The sequence below is a fragment of the Podarcis liolepis genome (genome assembly GCF_965112155.1).
Source record: "Podarcis liolepis genome assembly, chromosome: 3".
NCBI lineage: Eukaryota > Metazoa > Chordata > Lepidosauria > Squamata > Lacertidae > Podarcis > Podarcis liolepis.
This window is the reverse complement of record NC_139557.1, coordinates 7,868,199-7,894,130: the sequence shown is the minus strand read 5'-3', so window position 1 is coordinate 7,894,130 and position 25,932 is coordinate 7,868,199. Positions and strand designations below refer to the sequence as shown.

The following is a 25,932-nucleotide window of genomic DNA, read 5'->3' as shown; positions in this document are numbered from 1 at the left end:
CCACCACTTTCTTTCCCGCTGCCACCACCCAGGTCCTACCTGGGACAATACTGAGTCCAGTCAGGGTTAAATTGGAACATAAACCTCTGTTTATTTATTGCAGTTTAACAAGCGTGTGGTTTCATAAACGGTCTCGGTCAATTACAATCACGGGGTGCCTTCCGCTACCTGCTCTCCCTCACTAAACCACCTCTCAGATATTTACTTGTCTTCCTAGCCCCTAACTGTTCCTGACTCAGCTTATTTCGCTACACTAACCCACAGACTCTATCCCAATTCACTCCCACTCCAACCAACCACCCAACTCCCAACGAACTCCCCTCTTCGCCCCTCCCAGAGCTGGTTTTATAGTCCCTCTGACTCCACCCCCTGGCTACTGATTGGGTAACCTGTTTAACTATTTCACCTCCAGCGCTCTCATATGTTAACGTCACAACGCTCGCCCCAAACTCGTGCAGAGCCCCCTGCTCTTCTGCTGTGGGCTCTGCGCGCCTGAGTTGAGGGGGGCGAACGAGGTGCTGAGGCAGTGAAGAAGAGGAGGAGAAGCCTAGAAAAGAGCTGTGCCACGTTGCAAGACAGAGAGAGAGAGAGAGAGACGGAGCCTTGTGTGTGTGTTTTAATGCGTGTTTTCCCAAGACCAGCAAGCGCCTTTACTCAATCTCTCTCTCTCTCCCCATTCCACCCCAACCTCTTTTTAGGGGGCGTTTGTGTGTTTGTAGATGGGCTTCTCCGCCTGCCTTGTGTCGAGGTGTGTGTCTGACAACTTTGGGGTCCCCCCCAAAAAAAGAAGGTCAAGAACTCTGGGCAACCCTTTCCTAAAATAATAAAGCATGATTTATTTATTTTTTAAAAGTGTCCCTGGATTCCTTGAAAGAAATCTGGTAACCATAAACTAGAGGCAGTTTCAAAGCAAGAGTATTTGGAATTGCGAGATGGCTAGTGGTGCAGGTGGTCAGCAGAATGGTGCCCTTCTGTAAGAGCATGCCTCCAGTATGTTCTGCTTGCGTCTTTGTCAGTAAAGCACACGAGTGACGCTTGCAATAATAAGGGTGGTGATCTTGCAGTGTGGGAGGCTCATGCTCAGATGCTATCCACCCTTTCCAGGATACTCCATTATATCCCACTAATTGGGTAGTATCGACGAGTGACGTTTTTAGAGCAATGACACCCTACATCTTGTCATATTAGGAAGAGGAGAGGGAGAAATGCAAGGCTTTCTCCATGGCACCCAACTGCCCTTGGTTTTCCACCAACACCCAGGACTGTGTATCTATCTGAAGGCTTTTTAAAAACTAGGATGGTGTTTGGTGGTCATTCTGGTGGAAGTCTCTGGGCCAAATGTCACCATACTTTTAAAAAAAGTATGCATAACACTACCACTTTTATTTTGAAGGAGAAAGAGCCTGCAGTTTCCATATCCAGTTCAGGTGCTGGATCAGGCCTCCACCAGTGGGTTTTTGTACAAAATTAAAGAGGCAGCATTAAACATGCTTTTTAAAAGGCTTGAGTAATAGAACATGTAGTTTGGCCGTCCGGCAGCTGTCAACCCCTGTGCCAGCTGTGACTTGGGAGCCCCTGTTCTGGATTATGACTGATGCAGTTCACCATTCCCTGAAATACAACTTTTCTGTCACACTAAGTTTAGGCTTCCAGAAACTTGTGAGAATAGTTCAGCTCACGCCTCCATGACTGAATACTTCTCTTTTGAATTTCATTTTTTAATCAATCAATCAATTAATACATAGGCAAATATTCATATTTCCTGCCTGAGCATTCAGGATCAAAATAACAATTATAGGCTACTTTCAGAATTAACCTTCAATCCTTTCACCTCTTCCTGACTTAAACAGATTTAGGCTAAACATGTAAAAAAAAACCTCACCAATCAATTGCTTCTCTTTCATAGGAGCAAGCCCCCATAATGAATGTTACATGTTAATTATTGCTTTTAGAGCTAGTCCAGGTTGTCCTATGTTAATGTCATTTCATTCAGGAAATTTCTTAAGTTTCCTTCATCAAAAGGTCCTTTGTCTGGAAGGTACCAGAAAGGATGTGCTAGTGAACTACTTTCCTTCATGGCCCAATGAGCAAAGGGAAGCCAACTCTCCTGTTACCTGGGGATATTCAAGAAGGTAATTAGTTGACAAATAATTAAGCAATGCATAATTGAAATGCTACAGACAAATCACCTGTCTGTAGTATGAGGAGGGCAAGTGCAGATTTATTTTGAAAGGCTGCATTTGGAAGGGAAAGCTGGTTGGCCAACAGTTTCAAATCTCTCAAGCTGGGAAAAACATTTGTTCCTGGTAAAATGTCCCTGGGCCCAATTCATAATGATGGTTGTTATCTTTAAAGCCTTAACTGGACTGGGACTAGGCTGCTTGTCTTCTTCTTCTTTGGCGATCGCTCGTAGCCGAGTAAGATTGTCTTCCATAAACACGGTTTTATCAGTGAGTCCGTAAGTGACTGTGGAGGCCAAATCTGGACCCAAACGTCCTTCCACAGTGGGGACATTGGTTTCTGGGCAGGAGTTGATCACGGTATGGATTTGCCAGGCATGCCTTCCTCTTAGGATGTTTCTCCCTTGCGTCCTGAGTTCAAGTGTCTTCAAAGCCCATGACACCTTTGGTCAAGGCTGTTCTCCAACTGGAGCGCTCGCAGGCCAGTGTTTCCCAGTTGTCAGTGTATATACTACATTTTTTAAGATTTGCCTTGAGACAGTCTTTAAACCTGTTTGGTTGACCACCAGCATTACACTTTCCATTTTTAAGTTCAGAATAAAGTAGTTGCTTTGGAAGACAATCATCAGGCATCCTCACAACACGACCAGTCCAACAAAGTTGATGTTGAAGAATCATTGCTTCAACACTGGTGATCTTTGCTTTTTCCAATACACTGGCATTAGTTTGCCTGTCTTCCCAAGTGATGTGTAAAAATTTTCAGAGACACTGTTGATGGAATCTTTCGAGGATTTGGAGATGGCATTTATAAGTGGTCCATGTTTCACAAGCATACAGTAAAGTTGGTAGTACAATAGCTTTGTAAGCTTTTTTGCTTGTAGGGTTGCCTAAACCCATATGAGTCTGCCTGGCCCTTAATATTGGCCATGGAGATTTCATTTGTGAGCCCACCAATAGGCTGCTAGGAATGAAACAGAATATTTTCGGTGGTAGCCCCAACACTTGGAAGGTTTGCTATTTTTGTCATTCTTATTCTGCTTTTACTAAACCTTAAAGGCCAGCCAATTCAATGATCCTGGTCAAGGTGTTCAGGTTCCTTTTTTCTTCTTTCTACACCAGAGCCTCAAGCCTCAGTAACAGTGCTTTTTTCTGGACGGACGCAGGGGTACGCATAAACATTTTGTGAAGTTTGGCCTCATTGAGAGACAGTATTTCAATATGAGTAGGAAAATGAGAGTACCTCTAAACATTTTTTTAAAAGAAAAAAACCACTGCTCAATAATAATAGTAGACATCCCTTATTCCAAAATACAACAGTTGTTCATCCACTTCATCCATTTGTTCTATATCTTTCTTTTAAAAATAAATAAATAAGCTTGCCCTTATTGGTCAATAGGAAAGCATGATTTCTCTATCACCCTTCCATTTTCTGGTCAAACCACTTCTTCCAGTTTGTTCTCAAATCCACTACTTAGTTCTTAAATGAATCTTCTTTGTCCCCCCCCCCCCTTTTGTGGTAAACCTTGCATAGACAAAGAAATCCCATAACATCATGATTGAGGCTGCCTAAATTGTAAGGAGCAGCATAAAGGAGATTTATGGCAGGATAGGATTGAGCCCAATCTTCTTTTACTCTTCAAAATGTCTAATTAGTGCTTAATCAATTTTTATAATATAAGATCACCACTCAATAAGACCCAATCCCTTAATTTTCAACTCATGTAAGCATTTCTCTGTCATGTTAGAAACCCTCATATGCCATTTCCTGTTCTCTTTGGGGTGTAGAATCTGACAAGGTTCTTTATCCACCATCTGCTCATTAAAATGTCAAGTGTTTTTAAGTGTGAATGAAAAACTGGTCTCAGGTTCTTAAGTATTCCTCCCTACCAAGTACTGGCTAGTTTTTTTTATGACAGTGTAAGGTAACTGTGCCTTCTATTTAAGAACTGTGTCAGGTTCCTTTGTTTGAGTATCCTTGCACCCCACCCTGGGAACATATCCTCATAACATTTAGGTAAGCTACATTGTGCATTCCACCTAACAGGAATAACTCATTGTTGATTCCTCAGGCTGACCATATTCTGTTTGGCAGAAATGCAGAAATTCATCCTCCCTCATCCAGGCACAGTTGCTTTGCATGCAAACATGTCTATTCCACCTGCCTGGCCTGCCCCCCCCCCATTACCATTAACCCTAAAGAACAGATACAGACAGGACAGAATGCAAAACTCATTAGAATCTAGGAATGTCTCTCAAGTTTCTGAAAGCATCTAGCCCTTGAGAGTGCAAAACGAAACTAATGAAAGCATGTCAGAATGGTTCAGATGCATAAAAATACAGCCTGGGTCTATTCTATTGGGGGGGGGGAATGTTTGTGGTATTTGCTTAACTGAAACTGAACATCATCACACTAAGCATCTCAGGCACAATGGCAGAAAATGAGACTCACTTTAATAAGGTCTCTTGATGACCAAGTTCAAGAGAAACAGCTTTGCATATTCTACAGGTTTAGTGTACAAGAGTAGATTCCAGAATGAAGGAAACACCTTGGACGCTACAGAGACTTCTTTGTGTCTTCTATGCCTTATCACAGCCTTTTCAGTAGCCTAAGAACCTCTTTTCTATGACCACGAAAGACAGCGCTTGTTACCTCATACTCCAAGATCCTGTTCCCTGGAGGCCTTAGGTATTATAACACCCTACGGAACCTGTGCCAAATATCTGAAGGATCTACTACTCACATACCCCATGTGTACCTGATTCAATGAACCACATTCTCTTAGATTGCTCTCTACACAGTAGACCTCGCTAACCGACGCTGAGCAAAATGTTGGACCTCTGGCCTATAACTCTGAGAAGAAGTCAAATGAGACTTCTCTTGGCGGATCGGGGCAAAGACATCACTGCTTTAGTAGCTTCTTTTTTAGCCACAATGTTACCCGAAAGCGTTCCCAACGAACCATCCTTTTGGGGAACAGACAGGGCATAGCAGAATATCTAAGTGCACACGATCACAGTGTGACCTTAGGACCCAAAACAGCTTCACCCTTGTCCTTTTAATTATCCCAGTGACCTGATATGTTTTATACTGTGATGCCAATAAAGGTATTTGATTTGATTTGACCTCATCTCAATGCTGCCATGTACAAGGCAATGGCCTGAAGAGAGCCTACGCTGCCTGATTCATTGTTATGCAGACTTTCCAAAGCTCAAACCTTAAAAGTACCTGAAGGAGCAAGTTTAAGCTAGTATATGTCAGCTGAGGCTCAGCATGACGAGTTAATTAATTGATTGATTGCATTTCTATCTCCCCTTTTCCCCAAGCATTTCAAGAAGGTCTGCACACCTCTCTTCCTCTCCATTTTATCTTCAAAACAGCCCTGTGAGAGGGGGTGAGGCTGAGAGATAATGGCTGACCCAAAAGCACCCCGTGGGCTTTAGGGCTGAGTGGCAATCTGAAGCCTAGTCTCTCAGGCCCTAGTATGTCCCTCTCACCACAGCACCACATTGAGTCGGTGCACCTGAAAATATTTTGTAATGTAATATGGTCTTCCCCGCATTGGAACATTATAAGTGCATCTGGAAGCAGACAAGACAACCTGTTGGCGGCCTTAGTAAGGCTTCAGTTATTTTGGGTCACCCTTCTCCCTTGACCTTTTAATCCAGTCCTCCTAGCAAGTGGTGAATTTTCTGCATTAAAAGTGACGTGATCCATTTTCATATTTAGAATGATGGACAAGATTAGCATTTCCACAGTTTAATATTTTACCAAGTGATCCATCTGCAGGGAGCTTCAGTTTCTGTTTTCTTTACAATGCCTGTCAACTGTTATATCATCTAACATCTCCTCTCTACCCCTGGAGATATTTCCCAATTTTCTGTCTAAGAACTTAGCATTTCAAATGCCCCTTTGTTCTCTAGCCAATGCTATATTCAGCTTGCCAGGTCACAACTTGATTGGCTCCCGGTTTATCATTGCTATATTGAATAAAATTTTGGTTCTGTTCTTTTCTCTGGGAATGACGGAGCCAAAAAGTGTTTCGTATAATACCAGGCATTTGCTGTGAACATTTTTTCTATGTTTCTTTTTATGGGGCATCTATATGACACCATCACAGACCCTTCAAGTGTTCCTATTTTCCAGGTACAGTCCCAGAGTTACAGAAGCCGTCCAGGTTTCTGATTTGAGCCCACATTGTCCCACTTTTCCACAGTATGTCCATTTTTTCATTTGAGACATGTTGGAGTGTGTGGTAAAGGTAAAGGGACCCCTGACCATTAGGTCCAGTCGTGACTGACTCTGGAGTTGCGGCGCTCATCTTGCTTTATTGGCCGAGGGAGCTGGTGTACAGCTTCCGGGTCATGTGGCCAGCATGACTAAGCCGCTTCTGGCGAACCAGAGCAGCGCACTGCAGTTCAACGCACTGTGGTTTAACTAGGCTCTGTGGTTTAACCCACAGCACCACCTGCGTTCCTGGAGTGTGTGGTAGGACGTCCTTATTTTCATCAGAGGGTATGGAGTTATGCGACCCCTGAACCAATGAGATAAGTAACTATACAATCTTTAGAACAGAGGTCAGCAACCTAAGGCCCATGGGCTGGAAGCGGCCCGTGAGGGTCGCTTAACTGGCCCATGATCCACCCCCGAACTGAGCTGCCCACTCAGTGAGTCCCCGTGCGCTGCGCTAAACCAGTGTAGTGCAGGGACTCTCTTCTGCAGCTCCGGAAATCACTTCTGCGCATGCCCAGACGCCGGAAATCGCTTCTGCACAGGCGTGATTTCCGGCATCTGGGCATGCGCAAAAGCGATTTCCAGCGCCGCAGACATGTATAGATGCGATTTCTGGCATCACGCTGCACCGGCCCAGCCCACGGAGGATCTCCGCAGGAGTGATCCAGCCCATGCCCGGTAAGCCTTACCAACCCCTGCTTTAGAAGACATCTGAAGGCAGGCCTGCACAGGGAAGTTTTTTAACATTTAATGTTCTATTGTGTCTTTATATATGTTGGAAGCCACCTAGAGTGACTGGGGCAACCCAGTCAGATGGGTGGGCCAATAATAATAATAATAATAATAATAATGATGATGATGATGATGATGTCGCTATTTGTTTGGAGGGTATTATTCCCCTTCTACATATGCCCTGTGCACATGAGTCACCCACCACACTTTTTTAAACTGATCAGTTGTTGTAAAATTGTACAACTGTTGTTGTAAAATTAACATAAACTTTGGTAAGCATGTGTCTCTTATGCACATTGTAGCTGTTGAGTGTGGCCCTATATAATGTAGAAGACATGTATACTCTTGCAACAACAAAGGGGTTTTTGATGTTTGCCCCCTTCAGATAGGATGGCTGTGGAACCAGACATTTAAAGAACCAACACACAGTGTGAGGAGGCTGTGCCATTGGCAAGCTTTCTTCCCATTGCACATTCCAAAATTATTTATTGCATTTTTTAGACACAAAACAAACCAACAAACTTATACAATACCATCACCAAAAAACAAAACAAAAAGAAGCAGAAAAAATTTAAAGAGTAAAGAAAGAATAAATAAAAAATAATTTATCCGTAAATCATATTCTCATAACCTTTGGACTTCCTCACATCACCCTTTCCTGCGTTCTCGATTAAATAGTTACGAGCAGCAAATTATTACCTTATTTCAAATCTTATTTGATTTCTCAATGTAATTGAGAATTCTCAATTCTCAATTCTCAATTATTATATCCCAATTTTCAATGTTTTTAGCATATACTAAGCTGGTTAACTTAAGCATAATATTACCTCAGATTCCACCATTTTCTTAACATTACTTAATCATACATCTTACAACTAAATTGCTGATGCCATGTTGTTTTCTATTGTGCATTCTCTTAGCATTCATACAAGTTATAATGTTTTTGTAGATAGTCTTTAAATTTCTTCCAGTCCTCTTCCACCGTCTCTTCTCCCAGGTCTCAGATTCTCCCATTGCACATTCCAGTGCATGCCTGGAACACGCCTACTTGTATACAAAGCCTCTTCTCTTTTTGCCAGGCCTTTGGTTCTTAATGGTCTTAATTGTCTGTGGGTGGGATGTTTTAACAGGATTTTTTTTCTTTTTTTCTGTTATGCTGGTAGAATTACCTAGGCAAAAAGTGGCCAATAAATTTAATAAACAAATAATAGTAAAATATTGGGAAACCCACCTCCACTGGGAAAAGCTTTATACTCAAAATTCTCCACCTTTTCTGCAGGAAACATTTCACCAAAGTTCTCTTTGGGTAGAAATTCTCCAGCAGTTTCTTTGAGATGGGGCTTACCATTAGCAGAAGAACAACATTTTAACTGCCCCCTGCAAAGCTCTGCTTGCTTGTTTTGATTTTTTTGTTTAAAACTGTATCAGCAGCCTGGTCACCATTTTGCATCTTCCACAATGCCACAGATAAAATTTTGCAGGATGGCCTTTTTCTGCAAGGGTGAGAGAAAGAAAACGGTCAGACAAATTCACAGAAAAACAGATTCTGGGAAATTTTGGCTTAGCTCTTGCAGGAATGTTGTAGATGTGCATTTAAATTTGGACCAGAGCCTGCTACAACCGTATCAACAACTCCACATCTTCATGAGACAGTCAAATCAGCCATGATAAAATGGGCACAGGATATTGGGTACAACATTATGTTTGAAGACTGGGAAAGGTTATGGACCACTGGAATGAAATTCACGGCATGTAATGCCCTGAAGGAAAACATTATGAAAATGATATATAGGTGGTACATGACCCCAGTCAAGCTTGCAAAAATATATCACCTGTCTGATAATAAATGTTGGAAATGTAAGGGGGCTGAAGGGACATTCTTTCACCTCTGGTGGACTTGTCCAAAAGTGAAGGCCTTCTGGGAAATGATCTATAATGAGTTAAAAAAGGTGTTTAAGTACACCTTCCCCAAGAAACCAGAGGCCTTCCTCCTGGGCATTGTTGGCCAGGAGGTGTCAAAGAAGGATAGAACCTTTTTTATGTATGCATCTACAGCAGCAAGAATACTCATCGCAAAATACTGGAAGACACAAGATCTTCCCACACTGGAAGAGTGGCAGACGCAATTGATGGACTATATGGAACTTGCTGAAATGACGGGCAGAATCCGAGATTTGGAAGAAGAAATAATGGAAGAGGACTGGAAAAAATTTAAGGACTATTTAAAAAAACACTACAAGTTGTATGAATGTTAAGAATTTGCATGATTCAGAAATTTTAGCTTCAGCAACTAGATTTGGTGAACAGGAAACTAAGCTATAAGCAAGACAAGGTTGAAATTTAAAGTAATATTATGTTTATTTTAAGGTATAAGTAATTGATAAAAAGTACTTTAAATCCAGAAATATAATATTTGAAAGATACAAGTAAGGTATGAAACAAGGTAATAATTTGCTGATATTTTTATTGTAAAGAACGCAGGGTGTGGGAGATGTGGGGAAGTCCAGTTGGATATGTAAAAATGTTTTTGAAAGTTGGATTTTTTTCTTTTCTTTCTTTGTTTCTTTTCTTCTTTTCTATGTTTCTTATATTTCTGACTTTGTATCTGAAAATGTAATAAAAATATTTTTTAAAAAAAAGAAAAGAAAACAACTCCACATCTTCACTGAATGTGTAGACCCCCAGACAGACTTCTGAAAGGGTCTCATAACCAGTTTCCATTTACTACATAGAAAATGTCTATACGGAGACCTAATCAAGACAGGAATGCCAGCGAAATGAAATAGTAAGCACACAGCACGGCGTGCACATTCTGTACTGTGCCTAGAGTGTGTTTTGGTTGGAATCAGGTACCCTTCCAAGCAGTTTGGGGGGAAATTGTGGTCATGTGGAAGTACTCTTGGCCCTGTTTCTTTCTTTCTTCATGTCATTTCAAATTGAGGCATCAGGCATAAGCCTGCATTTTATTAATGTTTGATCAGGACTTGTATATTAGAGAGAGCCTAAAAGATTTTCAAATGTTTCAATGCCAGGCAGAGAAAACCTTGGCCATTCTCCTAAGACAAGGGGCCCCCTTTTTGATTGATAGCAGAAAACAATTCTCAAAGTCATAAAAGCTGAAATTACAGACTAAAAGCAGGACATTGACCCTACATGTTACAGAAGATAACAAAGGCAGAGATAAATATAATTAGGAATGGGCAAATAGTAAAATGATACCATGGGCCTCTCTTAAAACCTTGAGCTGTATTTTCTAAGGCCAGAGGTAAATGGGAGAAAAAACATCTAGCTGGGAAGTCTTTTTAAAGCATCTAGCTGGGAAGTCTTTTTAAAGCATCTAGCTGGGAAGTCTTTTTAAAGCTGTTTCTTCCTTAAACAGATAATGGGAAAAGCAGCTTGCTGAAGGGGGGGGATGTGAACTGAAGAGCCTTCTTTTGAAACTGTTTTAAACTGAGTCCTTTTCTTTCTTTCTCTCTCTACTTTAAAAAGGCCTTATTCCTTTTAAGAGGCTATCTGTGTTGTGTATTAAATATGTTGGCTTAAATGTAATTATGCAAAGGATTTAACAAATGCTAGAAGAGTTGTATTTATCTTGAAATTAAGTCAGCCACCAGTCCAGCCTCTTGCCAGACAAGAAGACGCCATCAAATGCTGTCCTGATATATTAGCTGCCAGACATTTGTTTAGAAACCTTCAAATGAAGGATATCTTTCAATGTTGATGTGAAACTCAAGATCCTTGACATATGTTTAAGATAAAAATTTAAGATTAACCATTTGTTTTAGAAGGCAATAGGGCAGGGAGGGCAAGAGGTGAGCTGGTAATTAAGATTCCTTGTTGAGACACATGTAAGATATATTACTACTTATTTGTCATTTATAGATGTAACAATATATAGCTGTTTGTGTTCCTTATAAGGACAGAAGGATATGGGTGTATCTTTTTGTGATTGGTTATAGCAATCAGCCAATAGGAAATCCAACCAGGCTGATTGGACAGAGGCAGCCCAAAGAGGAGCAAAGGGGGCTGGATTAAGGGAATATAAGTGCTGGCCATAATGGCAGGAGGCCAGGCCAGAGCTTGGTAACCATATACCACTGTGCCTCTCATTTATTTGTCTGACAAATAAATAATTATTTTAAATTCTCTATTGCTGCGTTGAATATTTCATTCCAGCTAAGCGTTAACCACAAGCAGGGTGCTACATTTTATGGTGCCGTGACTCGGATAAGTGGTCTGCTGGAACGCAGCCCCTTCGCTCTACTGAGCAGGGTACAAGAGAGAGGATCTCTAAACTGCTTACCCAAGCGCGCACTGGTAAATTTTTCCAGGGGGAACGCAGAAGTCTCGTCTGTCTGATACCCTGCTCACTGGCGGCGACGGACCGGGGGGAAACGGAACCAACCAGGGGTAAGTGCACAAAGGGATTTTTGGCCCTCCAATTAATTGGGAGGAAGAGAAGTCTTGATCAAACTTCTGCGTCTCAGTAAGTGGGAACTGAGTACGCTAGGTGGTTGGGTATATCAGATGGTGGTCTGGTGGGGGAAAAGGGGAAGTTGGGAGGTAGTGTGTGGTGAAGTATCCAGCGCATTGTATGTGTGAGAAAGTACAGAGCAATCTGTAGCTGACCTGAGTGTGGAGTGGGTAGTACTTCGGTTCCCAGTGAGGCGACTCCATCTGGGCAAGAAACCCCACGAAGCGTGTGTGTGAGTGACTGAGTGGATACTTCACAGGGCCATACAATGGGAGTTGGGGGTTCAAAAGGGGAAAATACACCTCTTGAATGTATGTTAAATAATTTTAAGAAAGCCTTCTCAGGGGCGTATGGAGTCAAAATGACGCCAGAGCGCCTGAGAACGTTATGTGAATTAGAGTGGCCAAAGCAAAATACTGGATGGCCATCTCAGGGAACTTTTGATATAAATTTAGTAAGCAAACTTTGGTCTAACATCGCCAAAGAAATTGGAGGGTGCCCAGAACAATTTTCATATATAGATTCCTGGCTGAGCACATTAAATAAAAATCCTCCATGGATAAGGGAATGCAAAGTCCAACGATGCAAATTATTGGCTGTAAAAGCCGAAGCCAGGAAAGGAATCTTGCCAAATAAACTCAAACCCATTTTTGAGGGACCAGAGGAAGAGCTGCTTCCACCTCCACCCTATGCTCCACATCGAAGGGAGCCTAATCCAAACACTCCACCAGTTGTAACCCCAAGGCAAGAAAGTGGAATGAATAATGGGGCTGGAGTCACAGAACTTGATTCCTTGATAGATTATGATAAATATCTTCAGGAGGCATTGGAGGCCTATAATAAAGCCCAAGCAGAAGTGGTTATTCCATCTGTGAGTCCCAGTAGAACTCCATCTACAGTCTCTTTTAGTGAAACAACTGATTGCCTACCCCAAACTCCTGTACATCCAAGTCCTAGAGAATTATTACAGAAGTTACAGGGAGACCTTAATCGGTCAGCAAGCAATACAGCCAGGCGTATAAAGCTGCTAAAAGAACGCCTTGGGACAAATACCATCCCCTATGATTTGAGGCCCCTAGAGCAAAGCGAAGAGAAAGATCACGTAGTAGCCCCTCTCAGAAGAGTATTTGATGCACTTGAGGAGCCTGTGCTGGTTAACGGGCTACCTGGACCAAGGCCACCTCGAACTTCGACCCTGCAATATATTCCATTCACGACTACAGATCTGATGAATTGGAAAACACACACCCCATCTTTCGCAGAAAAACCTCAGGCTATGATGGACTTGGTGACTTCAATAATAAATACTCATAGTCCTACTTGGACAGATTGCCGCCAGCTCCTGAATACTCTGTTCACCACTGAGGAAAGGAGAGACATAATTGAAAAGGCACAGATATATTTGCGTGAGCAGGCCAGAGTGGGAAATATTTTTAATATTGACCGTCATCTCCAAGACAACTTTCCCTTGGAAGATCCTAATTGGGATCCAAACAATGTAATTCACCTGGCCAGACTTACCACCTACCGCCAGACGCTTGTGCAAGGTATCCGCAGGGCATGCCAGAAGCCCACTAATATGTCTAAAGTCTCAGAAGTAGAACAGAAACCAAATGAGAGTCCAGGAGACTTTTTAGAGAGGCTGCAAGAAGCCTATCGTATATGGACTCCTTTTGACCCTGAAGCCCCTGAAAACAGCAGAATGATTACTGCTACATTTGTGGCCCAGTGCGCTTCTGACATTCGTAAGAAAATTCAGAAATCAGAAGGATGGGAAGGGATGCTGATGAGCCAAATTATGGCCATTGCACGCCGAGTTTATCGGAATAGGGATGAGGCTGAGAAACAAGAGAAGAAGAAGTGGCAGAAGGAAAAGATGGTAATGCTAGCCACAGCAGTAAAGCAAGACTACCGCCCCTTAAATGGAGGAAGAGGGCGGGGAAGGAATCCACCACTGGGAAGGAATCAATGTGCAAATTGCAAGAAGGAGGGTCATTGGAAGCGGGAGTGTCCTGAACCCCTGAGGTTGGAAGAAGTACGCCCAGGCCCAGGCCCAGGCCCAGGCCCAGGCTCCGGCCCAAGAAACCAGGGACGGGGACGGGGAATGATTCGAGATGGAAGATATCAGAGACCTGGACAAGGACGGAGTAGGGACAATGTCATTGGACTGGCAGAGGAGGATTTTACCCAAGACTAGGAAAGACCGGACTCCATAAAGTTAGGCTTCCAGGAGCCCACGGTCACGATCCAATTAGGAAGCCATTTAATAGACTTTATGATTGATACTGGGGCTGAATACTCAGTACTCCCAGAACTATTGCAGAAAAAGGCATCCAAAAGTGTAGTCATTAAAAGTGCCACTGGTCAGTCAGCTAAGAGGTCTTTCCTCCAACCTTTGGAATGCCAGATTGGGGGACATCGTTTAACCCATCAGTTTTTGTATATACCTGAGTGTCCAATACCTCTCTTAGGTAGAGATATGCTGTCCAAATTGCAGGCCCAAATCACCTTCACTCCTCGAGGTCCAGAAATGAAACTGCCATCAAAGGCAGCAGGAATAATTTCCCTCTCAGTACCTAAGGAACAATCATGGCGCCTAATGTCAGCCCTGCAAGTCCAACCTACATTGGATACAGAGTTAAACAAGCTCCTCCGAACTCTACAGGTGCCACCAGGAGTATGGGCCGAAAATAGCCCACCAGGAATGGCCAAGAATATAGCTCCAATTGTAGTAACCTTAAAACCTATGGCTACCCCTGTATCTGTAAAGCAATATCCTTTACCCCGGCGAGCAGCAGAGGGCATCCAGAAACATTTGGACCGCCTATTAAAATATGGTCTGCTTAAGCCCTGCCAATCAGAATGGAACACACCCCTTTTGCCTGTTCGAAAACCTGGGACAGATGAATACAGGCCAGTGCAGGACTTGAGGCTCGTAAACCAGGCTATCGAGACCTTGCACCCAAATGTACCAAACCCATACACCCTGCTGAGTTTGATCCCACCAGAAGCAACATTTTTTACTGTATTGGACTTGAAAGATGCATTCTTCTGTTGCCGGCTGGCACCACAGAGCCAACCTATATTTGCCTTCCAGTGGGAAGACCCTTTAACAGGAACAAAAGGCCAGCTAACTTGGACGAGATTGCCCCAGGGATTCAAAAATTCCCCAACTTTATTTGGCACTGCCTTGGCGAAGGATCTAACAAGTTACCCCTCAATACCTGGAGAAAAGGTGGTTCTGCAATATGTAGATGACCTTATACTAGCAGCAAAGGATTTTGATACCTGTAAAGAAGGTACAGAGGAACTGCTCCACTTGCTCTGGCAAGCTGGCTACCGAGTTTCCCAGAAAAAGGCACAGTTATGTTTAGAAAAGGTCAAATATTTGGGCTTTGACATCTCACACCAACAACGAGCATTGAGGCCAGAGAGGAAAGAAGCTATTTGCCTTATCAAGGAACCTACCACAAGGAAACAACTCAGAGGATTCCTGGGAACAGCAGGGTTTTGTAGACTATGGATACCTGATTTCAGCAGTCTGGCCAAACCCTTACATGAAAGCACTCGAGGTGCAGAAAAGGACCCATTTGTATGGGGACCTGAGCAGCAACAAGCCTTTTTAGTTATCAAACAACGACTTATGGAGGCCCCAGCCCTTGGACTGCCTAATTCGGAAAAACCCTTTCAGCTGTATGTACATGAACAGAATGGGATTGCAGCGGCAGTCCTGACCCAGAGATTAGGAAGTTGGAACCGTCCAGTAGCTTATTTGTCAAAACAATTGGACTCAGTAGCAAAAGGATGGCCTCCATGCCTAAGGGCAGTAGCGGCCACTGCAAGCCTTGTCAAAGAAGCTGATAAATTTACCTTCGGCCAGACGATGTATGTGAATGTACCTCATGCTGTTCTGACACTCATGGAATATAAGGGTAGTTATTGGCTAACGAACCCGAGGATGGCTAGGTACCAAGGCCTATTGTGTGAAAATCCCAGGATTCATCTACGAGTAGTGAATATGCTCAATCCAGCGACTTTGCTGCCCCTACCAGAGGTAGATGATGAAGAATCACATGATTGTCTCCAAATAATGGATGAAGTTTATTCCAGTAGACCCGATCTGAAAGATGAACCATTGAAAAATCCAGATGTTGTATATTATACTGATGGTAGCAGTTACCTGCATGAAGGTGCTAGACGAGCAGGATATGCTGTGGTCACCAATGAGGAAGTTGTGGAAGCTGAAGCTTTGCCTGCTGGCACCTCAGCACAAAAAGCTGAACTTATAGGTTTAACTAGAGCTCTGCAATTGGCAGCCGGATGTAAGGCAAACATCTATACTGATTCTAAATATGCCTTCTTAACCCTGCATGCACATGGTGCTCTATGGAAAGAAAGAGGTCTAATAGGAGCCCACGGGAAGGCCTTGAAATATGGACCTGAAGTAGAAATCCTGTTAGAAGCAGTATGGGCTCCAGAACAGATTGCTGTAATGCACTGCAAAGGTCATGGACGAGGAAGGGATCCAATAACCAGAGGAAATCATGCTGCTGACAAAGCAGCCCGAGAGGCAGCCCAAAAGCCTGTGGGAGGATTTATAGCAGCCCTCATACCAGAGGTAGCTCCAGAAGAAGTTAAACCTCACTATACCCCAGAAGAGAGGAAGTGGGCTGAACAGGAAGGAGCAGTTGTGAAGGACGGTTGGATGATCCTGCCAGACAATAGGATTTATGTACCTCATCATCTAGCAGGCACAATTGTAAGAAATTATCATGAATCTACTCACCTTGGTGGTACTGCAACCAGAGAAAGTCTCAGTCGGAAGTTGTATATTATTAACCTATCACAATTAGCAACTTGCATTTCACAGAAATGTGTTCTTTGTGCTAAAAACAATCCCAGGCAGGGACCGGTACAACCTCCTGGAATCCAACATGTGGGATATGTCCCCATGGAAAGCCTAATTGTGGACTTCACAGAGCTGGTCCCTTCTAAGGGATTCAAGTATCTCCTTGTGTTTGTAGATACTCTTACCGGATGGGTTGAAGCTTTTCCCACCCGAACTGAAAAGGCACGAGAGGTAACTAAGAGACTCCTCACTGAATTGATCCCGAGGTTTGGATTACCTAGATGCATTGGAAGTGACAATGGGCCAGCGTTCATTGATCAAGTAGTACAAGAAGTATGTCGAGTCCTACAAGTGAAATGGAGACTGCATGCAGCCTATAGGCCTCAGAGTTCAGGGAAAACTGAAAGAATGAATCGGACTCTGAAAACCCAATTGGCAAAATTAACCCAGGAAACGGGATTGGGATGGGTAGATGTGTTACCCATAACACTGTTTCGTGTTCGGTGTGCACCCACAAAAAGACTTAAGTTGTCACCTTTTGAGCTCCTGTATGGGAGACCGCCCTCCTTTGTTCAGGATATTCCAGCTGATCTTAAACAAATAGGAGACCATGTGACACAGGGACAAGTGCAATCTCTCTCCCGTGTTTTTGTTTCTCTTAACAGGTGGGTCCTCGAGCGCACGCCGTGCAGCATTGCCGAGCCGATTCATCAGTTCCAGGCTGGCGATAGCGTATGGGTGAAAGAGTGGAAACGTGATCCACTTGCACCTAAGTGGCGTGGACCTTACACCGTCTTGCTCTCTACTCCAACAGCGGTGAAGGTAGCTGAGGTGACCCCCTGGATTCATCACTCCCGTTTGAAGAAGTCCGAAGGCAGTTGGACGTGCAAAGGTGACCCCTCTAATCCTCTTAAACTGACTCTCTCCAAAAACCCCTGTATCTAGCCCTACCGGGAACGGGCTAGGTCACGGGCAACATTAGACGACCGGCCTGCTGCAGCCACAACCTGGAAGCTGGCTGACCTGCGCACGCCTGAAGCTTGAGGAGCATCTGAACCAGCGATTGTGAAAGGAAAGATTCTCTTATACAATTAATTGACTGCCCACCCCCTTGTGGAACAATTATCAGAGATATTACTCATTGGGGATCCTCGGGATATATGTTTTGGTCTTGGTGGTTCCCCATTTCTGTCACTGGGGGAATTATATTGGGACTAATATTTATTTGCTATCACTATAAGGTAATCTTTTGTGGAAGGAATGCATATGCTAGACATCAACATGATTCTATTATTAATCCTGATCCCTTGGGAAGGGGAAGGGTCCTTGAATCTGGCCAAATTGACTAAATATGGATTCCACCATGACCACAATATGTGGGTAGGTTTAGCTGAAATGGTAGCCAATGTTGCAAATAGGACCAATTGCCTTGTTTGCTCTCTTGGGCCAGATGATTCAGAGGGAGGTATGCCCTTATTACCGATACCATTAGATGCCATTGGTATGGTAAGCGAAATACCACACCAAACAGAAGTACAGAATTTCCCCGGATGGAACTCAACTAAACCATTACGAGTTATACCTGTACAAGGGGAATTCTGTGTACATAAATCATCAGATGCAGCTGATTCTACCATGATAGGCTCTTCTCATTGTCACTATACTTGGGATAATATTAAGAATACCTGGGCACACGATACTACCTATCGAACTCGGGATGCCTTGCCCTGTGCACCTCCTTTTATTCATGCATGGAAAGTGGTATGGAACATAACTGTGACAGAAAAAGGCAATCTAACATACTGCACTGTGAACTCTCTACCTCTTTTGCTATTTCGCCTTCTGTACTCCACGTACCAAAGACCTCAGACACGATGGTTGTGGTGGATATGTGGAGAATGGGCATACAAGAAACTCCCCTCCAAATGGAGTGGGACTTGTTTCCTGGGATGGGTATTACCACCAATGTGGATTATGCCTACTAATTTGCCCAAGCGTACACGAAGAAACGCTGATATTTCTCATATAGCAGGAGGAAGTACCCAAAGTTGGAGCGGTACTGATGATTGGCCACCAGAGCGCATTATAGCCTATTATGATCCTGCCTCCTGGAATCCTGGTGAGCTCATACAAGGGGCACGGGATCCTATTTATAATCTAAACAGAATAATTCGATTGCAAGCAGTAGTGGAACTTGTAACCAATGCAACGGCCCGGAGTTTGAGACTTATTGCACAACAATTGGATGAAAGTAGAGCCGCCATTTTGCAGCTGAAAATGGGAATGGATTATGTACTTGCCAAGCAGGGAGGCCTATGTGGAGTCTTGAACTTGACAGGGAATGCCTGTTGCTTTAACATTTCAGATAATGGTGAGGCAATCCGTGTGTTGGCCACAAAAATGGAGAATATAGCACATGTCCCAGTACAAACATGGGAAGGATGGGATATGGGATGGCTCACCAATTGGTTACCTAATGTCACAGGACTCAAAGGGATACTATTGTCTTGCTTGTTTTTCTTGACAGTAGTGGTAATGGTTTTATGTATGATGCCATGTATCATTTCATGTTTTAGAAGTACAATTAGCAAGATGGTTTCAAATGAAACTCTACCTCATATCATGGCCCTATACAGAGCTTTACCTCAGGAATATGATGAAGGTCAAGCTATCAAGGACACTTGGGACGAAGGTCCTTGAGCTTGAAAGGGGGGAATGAGGCATCAGGCATAAGCCTGCATTTTATTAATGTTTGATCAGGACTTGTATATTAGAGAGAGCCTAAAAGATTTTCAAATGTTTCAATGCCAGGCAGAGAAAACCTTGGCCATTCTCCTAAGACAAGGGGCCCCCTTTTTGATTGATAGCAGAAAACAATTCTCAAAGTCATAAAAGCTGAAATTACAGACTAAAAGCAGGACATTGACCCTACATGTTACAGAAGATAACAAAGGCAGAGATAAATATAATTAGGAATGGGCAAATAGTAAAATGATACCATGGGCCTCTCTTAAAACCTTGAGCTGTATTTTCTAAGGCCAGAGGTAAATGGGAGAAAAAACATCTAGCTGGGAAGTCTTTTTAAAGCATCTAGCTGGGAAGTCTTTTTAAAGCATCTAGCTGGGAAGTCTTTTTAAAGCTGTTTCTTCCTTAAACAGATAATGGGAAAAGCAGCTTGCTGAAGGGGGGGGATGTGAACTGAAGAGCCTTCTTTTGAAACTGTTTTAAACTGAGTCCTTTTCTTTCTTTCTCTCTCTACTTTAAAAAGGCCTTATTCCTTTTAAGAGGCTATCTGTGTTGTGTATTAAATATGTTGGCTTAAATGTAATTATGCAAAGGATTTAACAAATGCTAGAATAGTTGTATTTATCTTGAAATTAAGTCAGCCACCAGTCCAGCCTCTTGCCAGACAAGAAGACGCCATCAAATGCTGTCCTGATATATTAGCTGCCAGACATTTGTTTAGAAACCTTCAAATGAAGGATATCTTTCAATGTTGATGTGAAACTCAAGATCCTTGACATATGTTTAAGATAAAAATTTAAGATTAACCATTTGTTTTAGAAGGCAATAGGGCAGGGAGGGCAAGAGGTGAGCTGGTAATTAAGATTCCTTGTTGAGACACATGTAAGATATATTACTACTTATTTGTCATTTATAGATGTAACAATATATAGCTGTTTGTGTTCCTTATAAGGACAGAAGGATATGGGTGTATCTTTTTGTGATTGGTTATAGCAATCAGCCAATAGGAAATCCAACCAGGCTGATTGGACAGAGGCAGCCCAAAGAGGAGCAAAGGGGGCTGGATTAAGGGAATATAAGTGCTGGCCATAATGGCAGGAGGCCAGGCCAGAGCTTGGTAACCATATACCACTGTGCCTCTCATTTATTTGTCTGACAAATAAATAATTATTTTAAATTCTCTATTGCTGCGTTGAATATTTCATTCCAGCTAAGCGTTAACCACAAGCAGGGTGCTACAAAATCTCATTTGAAAACATATCAGATCCCCTTTTCCTATTACCTTTTAATTTCCCTCCTCTCATTTATTATTCAGCTGCTAACTGTATTATTAAACACCATAAAACATTTGAGGGAAACAGTTAAAATGTGTTATACGAGTCTAAACAGATATTCCTGATGAGCAACGCTGATTTAGATTGGAGCCATGGGTGGGGTCTAGTGACAATAACGTCTACCTTTGTGGGAGAGCTAGAACACTTCAGTGCTAGTGGCGATATCATCATCATTTTTTATTTTTTATTTTGTACAGTGGACGCTCGGGTTGTGAGCGTGATCCGTGCGGGAAGCACGTTCGCAACCCGCAGCGCTGAGTGTGCGCATACGTGGGTCATGATTTGGCACTTCTGCACATGCGCAAAGCGCAATTTAGCGCTTCTGCGCATGTGCAAGCACCGAAACCCGGAAGTAACCAGTTCCGGTACTTCTGGGTTCGGCACGGTGCGCAACACAAAATCACGCAACCCGAAGCATCTGTAACCCGAGGAATCACTGTATACCGTCTTTCTATCTTACAATACTCAAGCTGAGGAAACAAAAAATGTACATCTTATAACAATCTAATGCAATACAAAAATGTGATAATAAAACAAAACTTTAAAATAAGCAACCTACATCAAAAAGTAACATTCAATAATTATTAGAGTAGTATAAAATAAGAATATCAACCTATAAAAGTTAAACAGAAATCCACTCAAGTTACAATAAATAGTTTCTAAACTCTAATCAATAAAACAACTTCAAGCCATGGTACATAAAATAATACAATACAAATTGAGAAGCAGAGACTAGAGGGTGGGGCAAGGCAGGTGGAAGGAGGCCTTGGCTCACAATCTGGTTTAATGTCATGATAGTCTGTTTTAATGTGTATCATAAGCTCCTGGGAAGGGTGGTTGGGAAGCCTTCGGACTGCTGCAGGCCTCCCTCTCTGAGGATTGGGGGAGAGATCCATAATTGGAGGGGAAAGTGCATTGGCAGCCATAGCTGAATCACCATTGGGGGCAGTGTCAGAGGGACATGTGCAGGAACATGGCAGCAAATGGAAGGGCAGATAACAAAAATAATGAAACTCTGGCTCTCCCAAAAAAGTTCAACAACTTTGGCTCCGCAAAAAAAGAAGAAGAAAGAAAGAAAGAAAGTCAAACCATGTTTGCAGGCAAATAATATCTTTTTTTTAAATGGGGGGGGGGTGACAAGAAATTTTCTGCACTGGGTACCTGACCTTTCTACGCCACTGGCTGCAGCCTGCACAAAATAGAGAACAGTTCTTACCTGATCTTCCCTCAGAGTTATACTAACCAGGAGTTGTGGTTTGGTGTCGGGGTTAGTGTGTTGGTCTAGGACATGGGTAGGCAAACTAAGGCCCCGGGGGCCAATCCGGCCCAATCGCCTTCTAAATCCGGACTGCAGACGGTCCAGGAATCAGCGTGTTTTTACATGAGTAAAATGTGTCCTTTTATTTAAAATATGTATTTGGGTTATTTGTGGGGCATAGGAATTCGTTCATTGTTTTATTTTTCCAAAATATAGTATGGCCCCCCACAAGGTCTGAGGGACAGTGGATCGGCCCCCTGCTGAAAAAGTTTGCTGACCCCTGGTCTAGGACCTGAGAGACCAGGGATAGAATCCTCACACAACCATAAAGCTCGTTGAAAGACCTTGGGCTAGTCATCATCTCTTAGCCTAATCTAATTCAGAGGCATTGCTAAGTACCGAAAGGACTTGGAGAACTGGCCCAGGCACAAGACTGTGTAATATCTGCACATGCTGTTTGATATGTATCACCACTTCTGGGACATTAAGCTGTCTCACCGGTGCTGCACTTTGAAGTGCACCAAGGCGTTATTAGAAGCAAAGTCAATATCAATGCCAAACAGGGCACAAAGGGGCCGGAGATCCAGGGACCGCCACAAAAGACCACCCACTCGTCTGATATGTTAGGAGAACAGGCCACTCTGCAATTTCAGAAGAAGGAACGAGAAGGTACAGAAACTGCAAAAGGGAGCTCTGCTATGCAATCTCCTGCATTAAGCATGGACATCTGCAGAAGTGAAGCCTTCAGGTGTAGACCTCTATGTGCATAAGTTTCCAGAGGAGAGGAAAGCCTGCAGAATTTGCATTCGCAATCCGGTGGAACTCTGTGTATACTGAATTCTCTCTTGCAGACATGCACAGCCAACAGGTAGAGATCAAGCGCAAGGGAGGCATGCAGTTTCTGCAGCAGGGCTAGTGGTGCTACTCGTGTAGAACACATTAAGGAGGCTAGGGAGCGCCACAGTCCTTGCCAATTCCTACTACAGATGAGGCACCGAGTGCCCCTGCCGTTGTATCCTTGATTGCTTCATGTGTGTGTTATTGTTTGTTTGGCATCATGAAGGACGGGCTATTAGTCAAGAGCTTTTGTTTGCACAGCCTGCTGAGTCACTGGAGATGACATTAATTTACACTCCTCTGGTGGGAGGAGATGGTGTTAGGAACAGAGGAACCTGCCTTCTAGTGAGTCAGACCATTGATCTCTCTCTCTCAGTATTTCACATACTGGGTGGCAGTAGCTTTCCAAGGTTTCGGGCAAGGAACACTTCCAGCCCTACCCTGCCAGGGATCAAACTTAGGACCATGTGCAGGCAGAGCTGCGGCAAACTCATGTAGCATCTAGGCTGTTTTTGAACATTTTCTCCATTCCTGGTGATCAGCCTGTTGAGGTGCACTTTTTGTGGTTCCTTCAGCCCCATATGAAATATGAGTGCTTCTTGTGGAGCCTTTGCCTCCAAGCTTAATTAAATAAAATTTAGATATAGACCTTCAAATCCATCAAAAAATCCTATTTTTTGGATAGGACTTTCTGGTATCCCAGTCACTTTCTTTTTTGATGAAAGACTGGAAACCACTAAAATCTATGCTAGAAATGCACTGGATATGAAGAAGATGGAGTTCATTTGCTCTTTAAAAAAATAGGACATTTGCTAGGGCAAATAATTGTTAGGATATAGATCTGCAAGAATTTCATTACCCAGAACAGCACCTACCTGATTCACAGGTCCTGAAATAATATACAAACTGAAACACAGCTAGCTGTTTCTTGAAATTTGCGCTTCTCTTGTTTAGTTTCCCAACTAAATAATCTATGTATATTTTACAAGAAAGTGTGCATAAAAGTGCATATATTGGTGAAAATAACATACAAGAATGCATTATATTAGGAGAAAATGATTGCAAAAATGTGTCTATTGGACAAAATTGCATACAAAATGTTTATATTAGGAGAAATATGTGCTAAAATGCCAATGAATTTTCATGAGGACTTTTTTTAAAAGAAAAAAAGTTCATGAAGAGTTCTTTCTTAAAAGACCAAAACAAAACTAACCAGCTGCAAACTGGTGTCAAAATGTGGAAAACTGAAACAAAAATCTGCTGATTCAACTACCCCTACTCCAAGGGGGACTTCTAGGGAGCCTGAAGAGCTTGCTGTCATAGTTGGATCTGCCAAAGTTACCAAGCCCTAAATATTTTTTGCCTGATCTCCTGACAGCCCCCCACATTTCACTTGGACCCGAGATTCTTCCCCTTCACTTCCATCCCCAGAGTGGAGACAGTATCAGGTGACCAGAGACAGCAGAGAAGTGCTCTTAGGTCTTCACTACTGGAGGACAGAGGAACTAGAGAAGGTCCAGGTATGCATTGGGACCCAGCAAATGACCAGGAAGAGGAGGAGCCACCTTTGGGGATATAAACCTGACAGTGTCTCCTGGGTCTGTTCTGGGATGTCTGTTCCCTGTTGGACTTCAATAGGCAGTGGCAAGTGTCCCTTGCCTCAGTCCTTATTTACTCCACTCCCAGATTAATGGCATACATTTTCCCTAGGCAGCAGTAGTAGGCCTATGATGCAACTCCTCACTCCTTTGTTTCTTTCAGTGAAGTTCTGTATGGTTTGGTGATAGAGAGTTAGATTTGAACATGTCCCTGCTTATGCCATGAACTTACCAACTATATTTGCACAAGATGCTAAGCCAAGGTTTGTTTTAAATAAGTTTCTTCAATAAACCATGCATCATATCAGAGATGATAACACAAATAATGGCTTGTTTCTCCAAAGCTTGCCTTGTTTCCAGCTGCTCTTGCCTTGGTGAGTATCTGGGATTGGGTAGCTACATAAACCATGATTATGCAAGACTGTTAGGATCAGACATGATTACATACTTATACCATAGTTAAAATAAGCCATGGTTCATAGGCCAGCAGCAAACAGGGATTGGCATTGTCATTTGTTGGCAGAGAAAAATCCCTGGTTGGTTGCTGAGTGAGTTCACATGTTCAATGAAGCCATAGTTAAGTTAAACAAACCATGGCCATTGTGTGGCCTCAGGCAAATTCAACTTCATTTTCAGGCATGGCAGGCCTGATCTGGACTGGGAATGCCTGAATGGCATCTTACCTAATTTGGTCCTCAGTTTCATTTGCTGGAGAAAGAACAGAAATTATGGGTCCTCACCAAAAGAGAGTAGGAAAAAGTGGGATTTCTGTTTTGGAGACCGTATGGTAGGTGTTTTCCAGAAGGAAGGAAGGAAGGAAGGAAGGAAGGAAGGAAGGAAGGAAGTCCAAGTTGGTTCCCTTTTCCTGAACAGATGCCACAACATTCTTAGCTAAGTGGCTTCTCTCCCCAGCCCTATTCAACACTGAGTGCAAAACTATACACATCAAACTCAGGCTTCCTTCTGAGGAGACGTGTAAAGGAGTGCATTGATTGCTATATAAATGAACAGGAATTTTGACTAAGGAAAAGATCCAATGCATGTGCAATGGGAGAAGTGCATACGAGCTAAAACTTTGTTAACTTTTCTTTCTTTCTTTGCCTGCAGCAATATCCACTGCAGAAGAGACAGGCCCCAGTCTTAAATGGAATACAGGGGTTTATCACTTTAGCAGGGAAACCTGGTTAGCCAGAAATAGTGAGTAAAGCTTGAGCTGCAAAAGGAGTTCCCTACCTGCACAGATGTTTTTTCTCTGGCTCACAGACGGTTGTACAGTCCCACTATGTGTAGCTGATGTCTGTTGCGTATCCATTTATGACATATTGAACAGCCTAAATTATTGCTACTCAATTTCATAGTGAACTACAGAAGGAAAAACTGCAGGCTCCACTTTTGTGGGCTTAGAATATCCCAAGATTGCGTGATTTACCCCACCCCACCCCTGAGTCTTTTCTTGCTTTCGTTAAGGTGGAAACTCTAATGCCATGAGTTACTTCTTTCTTCTCTTTCCTCTTGGGCTTTGGCAACCTTGAGAACAGTCTTAAATCTGACATCACGGAAGGTTCCTTACCAGTCCAGAAACCTGAGCCACAGCTGTCCCGGCATTAAACTGAAATGGCCTTGCTCAGGGATGATGTAAGGAGTGGTGTATGTTACATGTGCATAACTTACATACTGGAATTGATGGGGTTTAA

The 25,932-nt window shown here is 43.0% G+C and overlaps 1 long non-coding RNA gene across 1 annotated transcript in view; it reads right to left on the bottom strand.

The window, feature by feature from the left end:
- The window catches only part of LOC310703227, a 38,779-nt gene extending 13,141 nt beyond the window's left edge, over positions 1–25,638 (bottom strand). Inside the window, exons 1-2 of the long non-coding RNA XR_014524013.1 lie at positions 25,472–25,638; positions 8,375–8,636 (exon numbers count right to left, since the gene is read on the bottom strand). This is a non-coding gene — a long non-coding RNA (uncharacterized lncRNA). The remainder of the gene's footprint in view (positions 1–8,374; positions 8,637–25,471) is intronic.
- Positions 25,639–25,932: the final 294 nt, after the last annotated feature.